The sequence below is a fragment of the Pseudophryne corroboree genome, chromosome 4, assembly GCF_028390025.1.
Source record: "Pseudophryne corroboree isolate aPseCor3 chromosome 4, aPseCor3.hap2, whole genome shotgun sequence".
Lineage (NCBI taxonomy): Eukaryota > Metazoa > Chordata > Amphibia > Anura > Myobatrachidae > Pseudophryne > Pseudophryne corroboree.
Window position 1 is genome coordinate 349,394,095 of NC_086447.1, and position 20,265 is coordinate 349,414,359.

At 47.1% G+C, this 20,265-nt stretch overlaps 1 long non-coding RNA gene across 1 annotated transcript in view; it reads left to right on the forward strand.

Annotated features, from left to right (window-relative positions):
- Positions 1-13,198, forward strand: part of LOC134911417 (uncharacterized) — a 30,744-nt gene extending 17,546 nt beyond the window's left edge. Inside the window, exons 2-3 of the long non-coding RNA XR_010176548.1 lie at positions 4,977-5,230; positions 12,595-13,198. This is a non-coding gene — a long non-coding RNA (uncharacterized LOC134911417). The remainder of the gene's footprint in view (positions 1-4,976; positions 5,231-12,594) is intronic.
- Positions 13,199-20,265: the final 7,067 nt, after the last annotated feature.

Consider the following 20,265-nt stretch of genomic DNA (forward strand, 5'->3'; position numbering starts at 1 on the left):
GTCCCGCATTGGGGGGAAGGGGGGTGCAGTTGGGAGGCTCCTGTCACTGCTGCTCTGGGCACAGCTTCTATTCACGAGTGACAGAGGGAGAGGGCATGCCAGCAGCTCACAGAGCACTGGGCATGCCCCCTTCAGTGACAGACAAGGGAGCGCGCATGTGTCCCTCTTTGAAGATAAAAAAAGTTGGGCGGTATGCTATTGTGAGAAATGGGAGGTGTGATCAGTGCTGTGTGGGTGTGGTGAGAGCCATGTGGGCGTGTACATCCCCTACACGATCAGCTCCAATGTCTCCCTAAATATGTAAAAATATAAAAGATTGCATAATTTTGTGAGAAAAATAGAAATGCAATCTTAAAAGCTATGATTTATGGCGAACCACCGACCATTTGGCCAGCTGGTAGCTAGTGATCATCATGCTGCCATGATGATGGGCCTGTTTTTTATGTGGAGGCCCGGAGCTGTAGCTCCATCCGCCCCATTGTTAATATGGCCATGTACAGAGGGTATAATACCTCCCAACATTGGTGGCAGTGGTGTGCGTATGCATGAAAGGAGGTGGGGCCTCGTCAGAAAGGGGCATGGCTTCGGCAGCCTCCCAAAAATGGAGAGGAGCTCGGCTGAAGAGGTTGTGGAGTCTTGTGGCACCAGAGATGGCCCTAGCTATAGGCAGACTAGGCAATTGCCTACGGTATTTGCCTACGCTAGGAGCAGGCTCAGCTAACGGTGGTTGTCAGTGGGGCACCCAATCGTCGGCGTCATTGCACAGTCGCCTGCGATAGTGCCGGGTAGCTGATGTGGGTTGCGGCGCTGGGCAGTGTGGGTATGCCAGCGTCAGAGGACCAGATGCTCCTGGCTGCCCCTAACAAATATGTCCATCGATTGGGGAGGAGGGCTGCTGTGCATGCCCAGCCACAGCAGCTCCTCCTCCCATGGTCTTTTATGGAGTTAGTCGGACTCCGGGCACTGATCCGCCAGTCTCCTCTTCCTCCCTCCCCACTGCAAAGCAGCTTTACAAATACAGGGGTGGACTCAGGGGTGTTAGAACGTTTTTTGGCTGGGGGGGGGGGCAAGATTAAATCTCAGTTTGGCGCCCCTAACTTCTGACCACCTTAGAGAGGTCACTTGTACCTGTACAGAACTCTACGGAGTAGCTGGGAGTGAGTGGCTCCTTGTACACATTATGCTAGGTAGAGCCGCTTATACACATTACCCCTGGTAAAGCCCATTATACACATTATGCAAGGTAACCCCTTATACTCATTAGGCCAGGTAGAGCTCATTATACACATTATGTCAGGTAACCCCCTTATATACATTACGCCAGGTAAAGCCTATTATACCAGGTAACCCCTTATACATATTACACCAGGTAGAGCCCATTATACACATTATGCCAGGTAGAGCCCATTATACACATTACGCCAGGTAGAGCCCATTATACCAGGTAGCCCCTGATACACATTACCCCAGGTAGATCTCATTATACACATGCCAGGTAGAGCCCCTTGCACACATTTTGCCTGGCAGAGCCACTTAGGCCCAGATTTATCAAGCCTTAGAGAGTGATGAATTGCACGGTGATAATGTAACAACCAATCAGCTCCTGTCAGTTTTCAAACACAGCCTGTAAGATGACAGGAGCTGGTTGGTTGGCACTTTATCACCGTACTATTTATCACTCTCTAAGGTTTGATAAATCTGGGCCCTAGTCAGAATGAGAACTCTGCAGGCTCAGTAAGTGAGGGCTCATTCAGAAACAATGAGAATTTACAGCCCTTGATGCCAGTTCTGTAAGGGGCCATAAAGTGCAGCTCTTTGTGTTCCCCGGCACTAAGCAAATACACAATAAACAGGTTCAAAAGCCAAGTGTTATGTTTACTAACAGCGGAATGAGTGAGTCTGCTACCTGCCCCTCCCTTTCTGTCACCTGTCCCTCTGTCACTGTCACCTGCCCCCTCCTTCACTTCCTACCTGCTGCTGCTGCACTTGGGAGAGATAACTTTGTAGACACGTTGGGAACTTCCCCAGGAGGGGCAGGAGGTGGGACCGCAGCTTTGTGCATGGGGTCCTTAGTCTGGTAGAGTGCCTCCTCCACCTCTGCTCCTTTCCCCTACCCCTTTCCCCCGGGCAAACAGCTATACTGCTGCTTACCTCTGTTGTCACCGGTGACAGCACGTCCCTGCAGAGCGCAGACACTGTAGGAGATGAGGTGGGGGGCGGAGCACACGGGGCAGGAGCAGGCTGCTTCAGCACTGCCCAGAGTCAGCCCTAACCAATTTAATGCCCTAATCAAGATTTTGTCTGGTGCACCCTAGAACATGGAAAGGGGGGGGGGGGGGGGGTAACATACACACATATGCCTTTGAGGGGCATGGGGACATACACTCTGGGCCTGGGGAGGGGGATGGTGACATACACAGAGTAGCTTGGGAGGATATGGTGACATACACACTGGGGTGGGGACATGGTGACATACACACTGGGGTGGGGACATGGTAACATACACACCGGGATGGGGGCAGAGCCGGATTAAGGGGGGTCACAGGGGGTGAGTACCCTGGGCCCTCTTCCCTAAAGGGGCCCCCCAGCTGGAGCTGCTTAGATCCATTTGCCCCTGCTGCCTGCACAGTGTAAACATTCATGGACACGCTGCACGAAGGGTTACACTGACAGCTAGCTACAGTAGTAGCAGCTGTCTGGATTGAGGGACCAAGCCTCTTCCCAGCGAGGAGAGAGGGACCCGGACTCCGCAGCGACCTGGACAGGAGACTGAACAGACCTCTGCACTGATAAGGAGTGCGGTCAAGCAAGCAAGGTAGTCGAGAGGTGAACGCCCACCCCACACAGTAGTGAGTTCATTGTTACAATCTGCAGCAGTGCAGAAAATAACATACCCCCCCCTCCCATTGGCAATAGAACCCACTGTGGACTTAAACCCATTACAATAGTAACCCCATACCCCCTCAGAAGCAATAAAAAAAGTTTAATAAACCACCCAATCCCCCCCAGTAAAAAAAACAACACTTTTTTTGTGCACATACCCCACCCTGCAATCAATGTATTTTTTATTTATTTATTATTACTTTAACTGTACATTATTCCTCCCCCACCCCCAATTGTTATTCTATTGACCCCCCCCCCCCCTGGAAGTCACCCCCTCTCTACCCCCATAGGCATACATGACCCTCCCACACATGCAGGGCCCCCCTATTTTAAGTTCCCCGGGCCTCCCAAAGGCTCAATCCGGCCCTGGGTGGGTGCATGGTGACATACACTCGGGCATGGTAAAGCATGGTGGCACACATACTGGGACCTGGGAGGATATGGTGACATATACATAGGGGCCTAGAGGCATATGCTGGCACACAAACTGGGGTCTGGGGGGGGCATGGTGACACACATACTGGGGGGTGGGTGAGGGAAATGGTGACACACATAGTGGGGGCCAGGTGAGGGACATGGGGGCACACATCCTGGGGGCCGGGTGAGGGACATTGTAACACACATACTGGGGGGTGGGTGAGGGGAATGGGGACACACATAGTGGGGCCGGGTGAGGGATATGGGGACACACATAGTGGGGCCGGGTGAGAGATATGGGAACACACATAGTGGGGCCGGGGTGGGATGTGTCCTGGTTGCATACACATTAGAGCCTGGTAGGGTATATAAGATCGGACACACACAGGCTTCAGCTACAGTGATAAGATGCTGGGGAAGAACACCATTGCTCCCCTCAGAGTGTGATTGAGCTGCAGCATTGAAGAGAAAGAGAGGGTACAGGCAGCAGTGCACGCTGCTATAATCCACCCTCGCTCTCTGTCACGCACTCACGGATCCCCGTTCCGCCCCCAGCTGCTGGTGATAAGATGATCACTGATCCCCTCCCCGTGCGTGCGGCGGCACCCGCCCAGTTCCCGTATGCCGGATCCAGCGCTGGCCGCGGCCGCCGCACTGCGCACTATGGCCCTCATTCCGAGTTGTTCGCTCGTAAGCTGCTTTTAGCAGCTTTGCACACGTTAAGCCGCCGCCTACTGGGAGTGAATCTTAGCTTATCAAAATTGCGAACGAAAGATTAGCAAAATTGCGAATAGACACTTAGCAGTTTCTGAGTAGCTCCACACTTACTCTGCAACTGCGATCAGTTCAGTCAGTTTTGTTCCTGGTTTGACGTCACAAACACACCCAGCATTCGCCCAGACACTCCCCCGTTTCTCCAGCCACTCCCGCGTTTTTCCCAGAAACGGTAGCGTTTTTTCGCACACACCCATAAAACGGCCAGTTTCCGCCCAGAAACACCCACTTCCTGTCAATCACATTACGATCACCAGAACGAAGAAAAAACCTCGTAATGCCGTGAGTAAAATACCTAACAGCATAGCAAATTTACTTGGCGCAGTCGCACTGCGGACATTGCGCATGCGCATTAGCGACTAATCGCTCCGTTGCGAGAAAAATATAATGAGCGAACAACTCGGAATGACCCCCTATACTAGAAGCAGTTACACTACACAGTGGCTCCTCTGCAGCTGGTGGCGGCGTCGGTGGCTTGCACAGACAGGGGATGGATGGCGCCTCTCTCATGTTTGGGGGGAGTGGGCTGCCCCCTTGCCCCCCCCCCACATTCCGACGCCCCTGGGTGGACTGAACACAGCGCCTAGAATTGCTGTACTTTTAAAAAAAGTAAGACACTTTACATTTATTCAAAAGTGTCATGCAGTGTCCTGCAAATATAGGCAGACTGCATATATGAATGTGTGTGTGTGTGTGTGTGTGTGTGTGTGTGTGTGTGTGTGTGTGTGTGTGTATATATATATAATGTATTTATATGTATATAAAAGGAGAGAGGCTGACTGACGCAGCGGTCTGACAGTGCGGCCGCAATCACCCTGCCTGCATGACCGCTCTCGCCTGCTGCTATATTTTCCCCATCCATCCCTACTGCTGCAATCATCATTTCCATTCTTCCTTCCCAGAATGCCGGTACGGGAGCAATGTCATCACGCACGGCATTCTGGGAGCAGCCGCGGGGGAGAGAAGACAGAGGATCATCTTCTGTAGTGTGTTGGGTGATGGCACGTTGTACTACTACATGTAGCCGCACGCTCTCCCACCCGTTCTGCAGCCTAATTGCCCTGAGGAGGAGATCCATCACACAGGCAGTCCTGGAGCAGCACAGAAGCTGCAGCATCAGCTCTGACAGGAGGATATGCGTGCCGTCCCCGCCAGGGTGAGTGCAGGTGTACACTTGCTCTGGCTAACTCATTCTCTCTCTCTTTCCTTCCCTCCCTCTCTCTCTCTCCCATCTTCACCTCTCTGTCTCCCATCCTACCCTCCCTCTCTCCCCTCCTTACCTCTCTCTCCCCATCCTCACCTCTCCCTCTCTCTCTCCTATTCTCACCTCTCTCCATCCCCCTCTCTCCCATCCTCCCCTCCCCCTCTCTCCCATGCTCACATCACCTCTCTCTCTCTCTCCTGTCCTCTCCTCCCTCTCTCTCCCATTCTCTCCTCCCTCTCTCTCCCATTCTCTCCCTCTCTCTCCTGTCCTCATCTCCCTCTCTCTCCTGTCCTCACCTCCCTCTCTCTCCCATCCTCAACTCCCTCTCTCCCGTCATCACCTCCCTCTCTCCTGTCTTCATCTCCCTCTCTCCCATCCTCACCTCTCTCTCCTGTCATCACCTCTCTCTCCCCATCTTTACCTCCCTCTCTCTTTCTCTCTCATCTTCACCTCTCTCTCCCTCACCTCTATTTCCCATCCTCACCTCTCTCACCTCACAGCTACTTCCATAGTGGCTCTATTGCAGTGTAACATGTATGAGGAGCTCTACTGTGGTGTAACATGTATAAGGGTCTCTACTGTGGCGTAACATGTATGTAAGCTGCTGAACTGTGGTGTAATGTGTATAAGCAGCTCTGTTGTGATGTAAGGTATATAAGCAGCTCTTCTGTGGTGTACGTACTGTGTATAAGCTGCTGAACTGTGGTGTAATGTGTATAAGTGGTTGAACTGTGTTGTAACTTGTAAAAGGGGCTCTACTGTTTCGTAACATGTATAAGGGGCTTTACTAGGTGGTGTATCATGCATAAGGGATACCAATGTGTGGTGTAATGTGAATAACGGAAACTACTGTGCGGTGTAATATGAAATAGTACTATTCTGTGGCCGTGTCCCTTCCCTATGAAGCCACTCCACTATATATTTTTGCGCGCACTGTCCCTGCTTTTAATATTGGAGGGAGGTGACAAAGAATACTGTCACCCTAAGCTCTGCAAGGTCTAGAACCGGCCTTGCTGTTCATGTATAAACACTAAGCTTAGTGGTGGGATTATCTGCTAGGGGGCACCAAGAAAAATCTTGCCTAGGGCATAAATTTGCTTAGGGCCGGCTCTGCGTGGCACCTCCGTGTAAGATTACAGTACTGTATTTACACTACATTAATATCCTGTATACAAAATATAATAAGCAACCCATGTTTTAGTAGTTACTCATTTTGTAACACCAAAAAACATACACGTGTTAGGCAATTATTATAATAAAACCATTCAAAATTGATATTTGCATAAGATTTTAATTAACTTTGAATTGTAATATGAAATGGCAGCTGCTCAATCAATTTAATAATGTTCTTCAGGTGCATGAAAGGGAAGGGTTATTCTAAACAAGTAACAGAAAAAATGTATCCCCCAGCACACCAAGTAATATCAGCAATAAGAATTGAACACTACATGCAGGGCTGGTGCTAAGGTGTTCAGCGTCCTCCTGTAAACTAAAATTTGCACCCTCCCTCACATATTTAATAAAGGGACAGTGCTCACTGAAGGCGTGCTCAGCAAATAAAGGGTGTGGTCTTAAAGGAAGGGACATGGACACAGAATAGTACTCCCAATTCAATTACACTATACAGTAGCTGATTCACATTACACCACATAGTAGAGTCCCTTATTCATGTTACAACACACAGTAGTGCCCCTTACTCAGGTTACACCACACATTTGTGCCCCTTATACACAAAGCCCACAGTAGTGTCCCTTATACACAAAGCCCAAAGTAGTGCCCCTTATAAATATAATGCCAACAGTAGTAGTGACATAAGGTGTGTGTTAGGTGTGAAAAGAGGAAAAGGGAGTGCGGGAGAAGGTGAAAGGTAAGAGGAACAGTGTGTTGTGAGGGGAATAAAATAAAATAAAAGGGGGAGTTATTGGAAAATGGTGGAAGAAATTTATTGAATAGAAACACATAATAAAAATAAATATATATATATATATATATATATATATATCCTTGCAGCAACAGTCGGCACTCACAAGCTCTCAACCACAACGTGCTCCGTGCCAGTTCCAGAAATGACATGCAGCTCCCAAAAATGAACGGCACTGGAGTCAGGTATTTGCAAAAAAATTGTATTAAGTGGCTACAGCTGTTTCTGGGCAATAGCCCCTTCCTCAGGCCAAATACAAATGTACACAAACAAACATAGACAAACTTACCCCTCTAAATACCCCTTGGAGCGTGTCTGCTACCGCGTCTCCTCCACGCCAGTCCTGCTTCCGGGTCCAGGGCCGCCGCGTCACTTCCGCCCACTGCGTCACCGTTGCCATGACCACCCGGCGGACGCCAGGCAGTCATTGTCATGACTACCCTGCACACGCCAGTCAGCCTGGCCCGGCCGCTGTGACACGTAAGCTCACAGGCTGCTCACTTCATCACCAGGTGCCGGGTTGACACGTAGTCAGAGTCTGCTCCCTAAACATACATGTGAGAGATATAGAAAATAATTATAAAAAATAATTATTCAGTGCAATACATAGAGAATACAGTAAAAAATATAAAAAGAGAGACAACAATAACAAGCATCACATAGAGCAAAGCAGCATAAGACTACTCTATATAGAAGAAACACTTCCTAAGAATCATTGTTCCTGAAAAACAGTACCCCCATAGTAAGCAACACTACGACTAGTAGTGCTAAATAGAATATTTTGGTTTATTATTTAATTTTAATATTCTGAAGGGCTTAATCCTCAACTATGAAAACCTCCAGGGTCAGGTACATATATTCAGAATACAGTAACCATTATTGGAATTATGGGTGTGTCACACCCACATCTCTAAACGAAAACATTCCAGTTAACCTTTTCATTAAGGCCCCGGGGCCAGAATGTGTCCAGTCTCAAAATCCACCGAGTTTCTTTCTCCAACAGAACTTTAGCCCTATCCCCACCCCTCAGTGTCGGCGGAACATGCTCTATCCCAAAGTATTTTAATGAATTTATAGTATAATTAGCTAATTTAAAATGTCGGGCCACCGGTTGGTCCACCGGTTTGCCCTCCAGAATCAATTTGATAGAGGAACGGTGAGCCGCCATCCTCTCACTAAATTTCCGTGTGGTCTGCCCAATGTAGAACAAGCCACACGGACAGACTATGGCATAGACAACATAGGAAGTGCTGCATGTAATCACCTGTCTAATGGTATATGTCACATTGCGGTTCGGGTGTTTAAAATCCTTACAAGCAATCATGTGTCTACACGTAGCACATTTAGGACAACGGTAACCCCCAACAGGTTTTTTGTGGATGATAACATCATCCAACTCCTTCATCCCTGAGATGTCAGTTTTTACAATAAGATCACGCAGGTTAGCACCTCTCCTAAAGGCTGTGATGGGTTTCAACCCTCTAAAAGATGTCAAATCTGGGTCTGATGCCACTATTGGCCAAATGGCTTGTGAAGCCCTGCGGACAATAGGGCTGGAGGTAGAGAAATCACAAGGCCATGGAAGGATATTTTTACTTTCCCTCCGAGGCGGGTGTAGCAGTTCACTCCTAGACATTTGCAGTACTCTATTTTTTTGTTTCTGTAATATAGACCAGTCATATCCCCTAGAAAGAAATTTACGAATCATATTATCTAACAACCCAGGGACTTTATCTCGGTCACTCGTGATGCGAGCCACCCGCATCATTTGTGACAGGGGGAGTCCCCTCTTGAGGGGTTCTGGGTGATGACTGGATGCCATCAATAATGTGTTCCGGTCCGTGGGTTTGGAGAAGATTTCCGTGGAAATCACACCATCCTTTACCATGATTTTAACATCCAAGAACGTCACTTCCTTCTCGTCACACATATAGGTAAATTTGATGGGAGAAGACAAAGCATTAATTTCTGACATCAAATCCACGAAAGCGTCCCTACCTCCACCCCACAGCAGGAACACATCATCGATGTATCTTGTATACATTTAAGATGTTATCAGCCACCCCCTGATCCAGGAAGAACATTCTATGCTCTTCTGAGAACATAAATACATTAGCATACGAGGGTGCGACCGATGATCCCATCGCGCACCCCCGTAGCTGTAGATAGAACTCACTATCAAACAGAAAATAATTCCTGTACAGAGTGAGCTCTAATAAAGTCAAAAACTCATGATTAAATGCAGTCGTAGACAAATGTTTCTCAAGAAAATTCCGCATAGCTCTCATCCCATCCTGATGGGGGATAGATGTGTAGAGGCTGCAAACGTCAAGACAGCACATTAAGGTGCCTGGGGCCACGTTCCGTATTTCTTGCAGTTTTAAAATAAAAGAATTAGTGTCCTTTAGGAAAGCTCTCTGTGCCGGCAATAGTGGCTGGAGGATGGAATCTAGAAGCTGTGACAATGGTTGATCCAGTTTCATTGAACCCGTCGATCAAGACTTTTGGCAGATTAATGGATGAGTCCATTAATAAATATGTGGCAGCTCCTGCCAAAATTAAGAGGAATTTATCGGCTGAGGAGAGAGAAGCACTCATTCAATTGCGATCTTATAATGACATAGTCATACGGCCCGCCGATAAGGGTGGGGCCATTGTCATTTTGGACATTGAGTACTACCGACAAGAAGCTCTGTCACAACTGGGGGAGGAGGGGGTGTATTGTAAGCTACGGGGCAATCCTGTTGTTGAATATCAGCAGGAACTCTTTTCAATTCTGGATAAAGCTAGGGAAGATGGACACTTACCTAGCAAGGTGCACAAGGCTCTATGTGTTACCCATCCTAAAAGCCCATTGCTATACACGATACCCAAGCTACATAAAAATCAAGTTAGCCCTCCGGGGAGACCTATAATCTCGGCAAGAGATTCGTTATATCAACCAGTGTCACAGCTTCTAGATTCCATCCTCCAGCCACTATTGCCGGCACAGAGAGCTTTCCTAAAGGACACTAATTCTTTTATTTTAAAACTGCAAGAAATACGGAACGTGGCCCCAGGCACCTTAATGTGCTGTCTTGACGTTTGCAGCCTCTACACATCTATCCCCCATCAGGATGGGATGAGAGCTATGCTGAATTTTCTTGAGAAACATTTGTCTACGACTGCATTTAATCATGAGTTGTTTTTGACTTTTGTAGAGCTCACTCTGTACAGGAATTATTTTCTGTTTGATAGTGAGTTCTATCTACAGCTACGGGGGTGCGCGATGGGATCATCGGTCGCACCCTCGTATGCTAATGTATTTATGTTCTCAGAAGAGCATAGAATGTTCTTCCTGGATCAGGGGGTGGCTGATAACATCTTAATGTATACAAGATACATCGATGATGTGTTCCTGCTGTGGGGTGGAGGTAGGGACGCTTTCGTGGATTTGATGTCAGAAATTAATGCTTTGTCTTCTCCCATCAAATTTACCTATATGTGTGACGAGAAGGAAGTGACGTTCTTGGATGTTAAAATCATGGTAAAGGATGGTGTGATTTCCACGGAAATCTTCTCCAAACCCACGGACCGGAACACATTATTGATGGCATCCAGTCATCACCCAGAACCCCTCAAGAGGGGACTCCCCCTGTCACAAATGATGCGGGTGGCTCGCATCACGAGTGACCGAGATAAAGTCCCTGGGTTGTTAGATAATATGATTCGTAAATTTCTTTCTAGGGGATATGACTGGTCTATATTACAGAAACAAAAAAATAGAGTACTGCAAATGTCTAGGAGTGAACTGCTACACCCGCCTCGGAGGGAAAGTAAAAATATCCTTCCATGGCCTTGTGATTTCTCTACCTCCAGCCCTATTGTCCGCAGGGCTTCACAAGCCCTTTGGCCAATAGTGGCATCAGACCCAGATTTGACATCTTTTAGAGGGTTGAAACCCATCACAGCCTTTAGGAGAGGTGCTAACCTGCGTGATCTTATTGTAAAAACTGACATCTCAGGGATGGAGTTGGATGATGTTATCATCCACAAAAAACCTCCTGGGTGTTACCGTTGTCCTAAATGTGCTACGTGTAGACACATGATTGCTTGTAAGGATTTTAAACACCCGAACCGCAATGTGACATATACCATTAGACAGGTGATTACATGCAGCACTTCCTATGTTGTCTATGCCATAGTCTGTCCGTGTGGCTTGTTCTACATTGGGCAGACCACACGGAAATTTAGTGAGAGGATGGGGGCTCACCGTTCCTCTATCAAATTGATCCTGGAGGGCAAACCGGTGGACCAACCGGTGGCCCGACATTTTAAATTAGCTAATCATACTATAAATTCATTAAAATACTTTGGGATAGAGCATGTTCCGCCGACACTGAGGGGTGGGGATAGGGCTAAAGTTCTGTTGGAGAAAGAAACTCGGTGGATTTTGAGACTGGACACATTCTGGCCCCGGGGCCTTAATGAAAAGGTTAACTGGAATGTTTTCGTTTAGAGATGTGGGTGTGACACACCCATAATTCCAATAATGGTTACTGTATTCTGAATATATGTACCTGACCCTGTAGGTTTTCATAGTTGAGGATTAAGCCCTTCAGAATATTAAAATTAAATAATAAACCAAAATATTCTATTTAGCACTACTAGTCGTAGTGTTGCTTACTATGGGGGTACTGTTTTTCAGGAACAATGATTCTTAGGAATAGTGTTTCTTCTATATAGAGTAGTCTTATGCTGCTTTGCTCTATGTGATGCTTGTTATTGTTGTCTCTCTTTTTATATTTTTTACTGTATTCTCTATGTATTGCACTGAATAATTATTTTTTATAATTATTTTCTATATCTCTCACATGTATGTTTAGGGAGCAGACTCTGACTACGTGTCAACCCGGCACCTGGTGATGGGGTGAGCAGCCTGTGAGCTTACGTGTCACAGCGGCCGGGCCGGGCTGACTGGCGTGTGCAGGGTAGTCATGACAATGACTGCCTGGCGTCCGCCGGGTGGTCATGGCAACGGTGACGCAGTGGGCGGAAGTGACGCGGCGGCCCTGGACCCGGAAGCAGGACTGGCGTGGAGGAGACGCGGTAGCAGACACGCTCCAAGGGGTATTTAGAGGGGTAAGTTTGTCTATGTTTGTTTGTGTACATTTGTATTTGGCCTGAGGAAGGGGCTATTGCCCAGAAACAGCTGTAGCCACTTAATACAATTTTTTTGCAAACACCTGACTCCAGTGCCGTTCATTTTTGGGAGCTATATATATATATATATATATATAATAAATTGAATGCTATTAGTGAAAAAAGAAGAATTCACATATGATTACACCTCCCTACATCGGATCTAGGATCATGAGTCCATTCGTGATTAAATGGTTGTATGTTATTGTTGTAGATGATTTTGGCTAGGACAACTTCCAGTTAAATGCAGTCACTATGAAGCAATATTATTTACCGGATACAGATCAATGCTGCTCCCTTGACATAGCATCAGCCTTAGGAGAAGTCCATTTGTCCAGCTGAAGGGAAACACCAGAAATTCGCTGTGCTGCAAAGTTCGATTGTTGGAAAGGAGTCTAACTATTTGCCAAAGGAACTGCCAAAAAGGGTACAGATGAACATGAGAGAGTGGGATCCGTATAGGTGTTTGGAGAGAGTATCAAGAGCTCAACACGTTTCACTAATTGCTGAAAGTCCAGCTTCCTCAGGAGCATATGTAATAAAATGTTAATAGAATGAAGTGTCTCTCTAAACCTGATGGGACCTCAGTTTCCAGCCCCTGTGACACTGCAAAACCATTTACCTCTTATTATGAGAAATTGTACAATCTTAACTGTGATGACTCTTCCAACCCAAAGAAGCTTTGATTCAATCCTTTTTAGACTCTGATAATTTACCATTTCTCTCCTCGGCTTATGCGTCACCTTTTAGATCTCTTAAACGGCTTTAAGATCTCTTAAAAAAAATAAAGCTCCTAGCCCAGATGGGGTTATCAATAATTTCTATTTAAAAGTCAAGCTATTTTATCACCTGTATTGGTTAACTTATATAATGATGTATATAATATCTCCTTCCCAAAGAAAATGTTGTAAGCTCAAATCATTACAATACCCAAACCTGGCAAGAACCCGGCATTATGTCAAAACTATAGGCCAATAGCACTATTGAACTCTGATGTTAAAATCTATGCAAAATTTGTAGCCAACAGACTGAATCCTTTACTCCCTACTTTGGATTCTCAAGATCAAGTTGGTTTTACTTTGGGTAAGCAGGCCCCATATAATACTAGAAGAGTTTTCTCTTTGCTGGAAACTTGTGCATTTCATCCAGTACCTCTGCTCAATGCAGAGAAAGCATTTGAAAGGATACACTGGCTCTACATGTCCAGGGTTCTTGCTAGATTTCGCTTCTCATGTTTCTTTCTACAAGCTATATTAAATTTGTGTACTAATCCTATGGCCCGTATCTTTAGCAATGGGTTTCTCTCAAATACCTTTACTACTACTAACGGAACCCTCCAGGGACTTCCTCTGTCGCTATTAATCTTTACCTTAGCTATGGAGCCCCTGGCTGAGAAAATCAGTACTTACCCTCTACATTGAAGGTTTTGCAATTGGAATCTCACAGCATAAGAGTTCTCTTTGCTGATGACGTCCTTTTATTTATTACAAAACCTGAAACTTCCAGGAGCATTGGCTTTAGCGATAGATCATGGGCTCCTGCAACTACTCCAATCCCAATATCATTCTGATTGGCAACTCACTTTTCTCTAACGTCCTAAGTGGATGCTGGGGACTCCGTAAGGACCATGGGGAATAGCGGCTCCGCAGGAGACTGGGCACATCTAAAGAAAGCTTTAGGACTATCTGGTGTGCACTGGCTCCTCCCCCTATGACCCTCCTCCAAGCCTCAGTTAGATCTTTGTGCCCGAACGAGAAGGGTGCACACTAGGGGCTCTCCTGAGCTTCTTAGTGAAAGTTTTAGTTTAGGTTTTTTATTTTCAGTGAGACCTGCTGGCAACAGGCTCACTGCATCGATGGACTAAGGGGAGAAGAAGCGAACTCACCTGCGTGCAGAGTGGATTGGGCTTCTTAGGCTACTGGACATTAGCTCCAGAGGGACGATCACAGGCCCAGCCATGGATGGGTCCCAGAGCCGCGCCGCCGGCCCCCTTACAGAGCCAGAAGACAGAAGAGGTCCGGAAAATCGGCGGCAGAAGACATCCTGTCTTCACCAAGGTAGCGCACAGCACTGCAGCTGTGCGCCATTGCTCCTCAGCACACTTCGGTCACTGAGGGTGCAGGGCGCTAGGGGGGGGCGCCCTGAGCAGCAATAAAAACACCTTGGCTGGCGAAAATACATCACATATAGCCCCCAGGGCTATATGGATGAATTTTAACCCCTGCCAGAATCCATAAAAAAGCAGGAGAAAAGTCCGCGAAAAAGGGGCGGAGCCTATCTCCTCAGCACACTGGCGCCATTTTCCCTCACAGCTCCGTTGGAGGGAAGCTCCCCTGGCTCTCCCCTGCAGTCACTACACTACAGAAAGGGTTAAAAAAGAGAGGGGGGCACTAATTAGGCGCAGTATTAACAATACAGCAGCTATAAGGGGAAAAACACTTATATAAGGTTATCCCTGTATATATATAGCGCTTTGGTGTGTGCTGGCAAACTCTCCCTCTGTCTCCCCAAAGGGCTAGTGGGGTCCTGTCCTCTATCAGAGCATTCCCTGTGTGTGTGCTGTATGTCGGTACGTTTGTGTCGACATGTATGAGGAGAAAAATGATGTGGAGACGGAGCAGATTGCCTGTAATAGTGATGTCACCCCCTAGGGGGTCGACACCTGAGTGGATGAACTGTTGGAAGGAATTACGTGACAGTGTCAGCTCTGTATAAAAGACAGTGGTTGACATGAGACAGCCGGCTACTCAGCTTGTGCCTGTCCAGACGTCTCATAGGCCGTCAGGGGCTCTAAAGCGCCCGTTACCTCAGATGGCAGATATAGACGCCGACACGGATACTGACTCCAGTGTCGACGGTGAAGAGACAAATATGACTTCCAGTAGGGCCACACGTTACATGATTGAGGCAATGAAAAATGTTTTACACATTTCTGATAATACGAGTACCACCAAAAAGGGGTATTATGTTCGGTGAGGAAAAACTACCTGTAGTTTTCCTGAATCTGAGAAATTAAATGAGGTGTGTGATGATGCGTGGTTTTCCCCCGATAACAACTGATAATTTCTAAAATGTTATTGGCATTATATCCTTTCCCGCCAGAGGTTAGGGTGCGTTGGGAAACACCCCCTAGGGTGGATAAAGCGCTCACACGCTTGTAAGGGCTCTACCCTCTCCTGAGATGGCCGCCCTTAAGGATCCTGCTGATAGAAAGCAGGAGGGTATCCTAAAATGTATTTACACACATACTGGTGTTATACTGCGACCAGCAATCGCCTCAGCCTGGATGTGCAGTGCTGGGTTGGCGTGGTCGGATTCCCTGACTGAAAATATTGATACCCTAGATAGGGACAGTATATTTTTGCCTATAGAGCATTTAAAAGATGCATTTCTATATATGCGGGATGCACAGCGGAATATTTGCCGACTGGCATCAAGTCTAAGTGCGTTGTCCATTTCTACCAGTAGAGGGTTATGGACACGTCAGTGGTCAGGTGATGCGTATTCCAAACGGCATTTGGAAGTATTGCCTTAATAAGGGGAGGAGTTATTTGGGGTCGGTCTTTCAGACCTGGTGGCCACGGCAACAGCTGGGAAATCCACGTTTGTACCCCAGGTCGCCTCTCAACATGAGAAGACGCCGTATTATCAGGCGCAGTCTTTTCGTGGACAAGCGGGCAAAATGTTCCTCATTTCTGCCCCGTGACAGAGGGAGAGGAAAAAGGCTGCATAAATCAGCCAGTTCCCAGGAACAGAAACCCTCTCCCGCCTCTGCCAAGCCCTCAGTATGACGCTGGGGCTTTACAAGCAGAATCAGGCACGGTAGGGGGCCCTTCTCAATGAATTTCAGCGCGCAGTGGGCTCACTCGCAAGTAGACCCCTGGATCCTTCAGGTGATATCTCAGGGGTACAAATTAGAATTCGAGACGTCTCCCCCTCGCCGTTTTCCTAAAGTCGGCTTTACCGATGTCTCCTTCTGACAGGGAGACAGTTTTGGAAGCCATTCACAAGCTGTATTCCCAGCAGGTGATAATCAAGGTACCCCTCCTGCAACAGGGAACGGGGTATTATTCCACACTGTTGTGGTACCGAAGCCGGACGGCTCGGTGAGACCGATTCTAAATCTAAAATCTTTGAACACTTACATACAGAGGTTCAAATTCAAGATTGAGTCACTCAGAGCAGTGATTGCGAACCTGGAAGAAGGGGACTACATGATGTCTCGGGACATCAAGGATGCTTACCTTCATGTCAAAATTTACCCTTCTCACCAAGGGTACCTCAGGTTTATGGTACAGAACTGTCACTATCAGTTCAGACGCTGCCATATGGATGGTCCACGGCACCCCGGGTCATTACCAAGGTAATGGCCGAAATGATGATATTCCTTCGAAGGAAGGGAATTTTAGTTATCCCTTACTTGGACGATTCCCTGATAAGGGTAAGATCCAGGGAACAGTTGGAGGTCGGTGTAGCAAGGTAGTGTTGCGGCAGCACGATTGGATTCTCAATATTCCAAAATCGCAGCTGGTTCCGACGACTTGTCTTCTGTTCCTAGGGATGATCCTGGACACAGTCCAGAAAAAGGTGTTTCTCCCGGAGGGGAAAGCCAGGGAGTTATCCGAGCTAGTCAGGAACCTCCTAAAACCGAGCCAAGTCTCAGTGCATCAATGCACAAGGGTTCTGGGTAAAATGGTGGCTTCCTACGAAGCAATCCCATTCGGCAGATTCCACGCAAGAACTTTCCAGTGGGACCTGCTGGACAAATGGTCCGGGTCGCATCTTCAGATGCATCAGCGGATAACCCTGTCACCAAGGACAAGGGTGTCCCTCCTGTGGTGGTTGCAGAGTGCTCATCTTCTAGAGGGCCGCAGATTCGGCATTCAGGACTGGGTCCTGGTGACCACGGATGCCAGCCTGCGAGGCTGGGGAGCAGTCACACAGGGAAGGAATATCCAGGGCTTATGGTCAAGCCTGGAGACATCACTTCACATAAATATCCTGAAGCTAAGGGCCATTTACAATGCTCTAAGCTTAGCAAGACCTCTGCTTCAAGGTCAGCCGGTGTTGATCCAGTCGGACAACATCACGGCAGTCACCCACGTAAACAGACAGGGTGGCACAAGAAGCAGGAGGGCAATGGCAGAAGCTGCAAGGATTCTTCGCTGGGCGGAAAATCATGTGATAGCACTGTCAGCAGTATTCATTCCGGGAGTGGACAACTGGGAAGCAGACTTCCTCAGCACGACCTCCACCCGGGAGAGTGGGGACTTCACCCAGAAGTCTTCCACATGATTATAAACCGTTGGGAAAAACTCGACAGGTATTGCGCCAGGTCAAGGGACCCTCAGGCAATAGCTGTAGACGCTCTGGTAACACCGTGGGTGTACCAGTCAGTGTATGTGTTCCCTCCTCTGCCTCTCATACCCAAGGTACTGAGATTGATAAGATGGAGAGGAGTAAGCACTATATTCGTGGCTCCGGATTGGCCAAGAAGGACTTGGTAACCGGAACTTCAAGAGATGCTCACGGAGGATCCGTGGCCTCTACCTCTAAGAAGGGACCTGCTCCAACAAGGACCCTGTCTGTTCCAAGACTTACCGCGGCTGCGTTTGACGGCATGGCGGTTGAACGCCGGATCCTGAAGGAAAAAAGGCATTCCGGATGAAGTCATCCCTATCCTGATCAAAGCCAGGAAGGATGTAACCGCAAAACATTATCACCGCATTTGGCAAAAATATGTTGCGTGGTGCGAGGCCAGTAAGGCCCGACGGAGGAAATTCAACTGGGTCGATTCCTACATTTCCTGCAAACAGGAGTGTCTATGGGCCTGAAATTGGGGTCCATTAAGGTTCAAATTTCGGCCCTGTCAATTTTCTTCCAAAAAGAACTAGCTTCAGTCCCTGAAGTTCAGACGTTTGTAAAAGGGGTACTGCATATACAGCCTCCTTTTGTGCCTCCAGTGGCACTTTGGGATCTCAATGTAGTTTTTTGGGTTCCAAAAGTCACATTGGTTTGAACCACTTAAATCTGTGGAGTTAAAATATCTCACATGGAAAGTGGTCATGCTGTTGGCCCTGGCCTGGGCCAGGCGCGTGTCAGAATTGGCGGCTTTATCCTGTAAAAGCCCTTATCTGATTTTCCATTCGGACAGGGCGGAATTGAGGACTCGTCCTCAGTTTCTCCCTAAGGTGGTTTCAGCGTTTCACCTGAACCAACCTATTGTGGTGCCTGCGGCTACTAGGGACTTGGAGGACTCCAAGTTGCTAGACGTTGTCAGGGCCCTGAAAATATGTTTCCAGGACGGCTGGAGTCAGAAAATCTGACTCGCTGTTTATCCTGTATGCACCCAACAAGCTGGGTGCTCCTGCTTCTAAGCAGACTATTGCTCGTTGGATTTGTAGTACAATTCAGCTTGCACATTCTGTGGCAGGCCTGCCACAGCCAAAAATCTGTAAATGCCCACTCCACAAGGAAGGTGGGCTCATCTTGGGCGGTTGCCCGAGGGGTCTCTGCTTTACAACTTTGCCGAGCAGCTACTTGGTCAGGAGCAAATACGTTTGTAAAATTCTACAAAATTGATACCCTGGCTGAGGAGGACCTGGAGTTCTCTCAATTGGTGCTGCAGAGTCATCCGCACTCTCCCGCCCGTTTGGGAGCTTTGGTATAATCCCCATGGTCCTTACGGAGTCCCCAGCATCCACTTAGGACGTTAGAGAAAATAAGAATTTACTTACCGATAATTCTATTTCTCGTAGTCCGTAGTGGATGCTGGGCGCCCATCCCAAGTGCGGATTGTCTGCAATACTGGTACATAGTTATTGTTACCAAAAAATCGGGTTATTGCTGTAGTGAGCCATCTTTTCTAGAGGCTCCTCTGTTATCATGCTGTTAACTGGGTTCAGATCACAAGTTGTACGGTGTGATTGGTGTGGCTGGTATGAGTCTTACCCGGGATTCAAAATCCTTCCTTATTGTGTACGCTCGTCCGGGCACAGTATCCTAACTGAGGCTTGGAGGAGGGTCATAGGGGGAGGAGCCAGTGCACACCAGATAGTCCTAAAGCTTTCTTTAGATGTGCCCAGTCTCCTGCGGAGCCGCTATTCCCCATGGTCCTTACGGAGTCCCCAGCATCCACTACGGACTACGAGAAATAGAATTATTGGTAAGTAAATTCTTATTTTCTTAGATATTTAGGAATCAGAATCCTGCTAAAAATAAAATATGTTATAATATGTAATTATAAACCCATCCTGGACCACTTTGCTGATTTATTTAAGTGAAGGGTAAATTACGAACCCTCCTGGATGGGGCGCTTTTCCTCTATTAAAATGATGCTACTTCCTAAAATTCCTTATCTTTTTAGAGCCATACCATATCTAGTTCTGATTAAACTACTCATTAAATTCTACTCAATCATTTCTACATTTATTTGAAAGGTAAAAGACCTAGAATTGCTAGGGCTTGTCTATTCAGACCTAAACCCTGTGATGGTCTAGACAGCGTGTACAGTAAAAACCTTTGGCGCTACAGGATGGTGATTCAAATGAAAGGTATGCGTGAATGTATATATAAATGTATTTATTTTGTATAGAGGTAGCAGGCTGTATTATAAGCAACTGGTTTATAGACAAATTGTGTATATAGTCTAGTAATGATAATAAAACACAAGAAAAAAGGGAAAAGAAAAACAGTTATACTAAAAAGAGCAAATGTTGCTATGAGCGGGACACAAAGAAAAAATTGAATATAAGAGAGCTACAAAAAAAAATTTAAATGAGGGGGGTCAGTCCTCTTTATAAAATTGTAAGGTTGATTTTAGGAGTCGTTAGGTAATTATGCCGTCAATTTCAAGATAATATTTCAGTTAGTAATTAAAATGGTC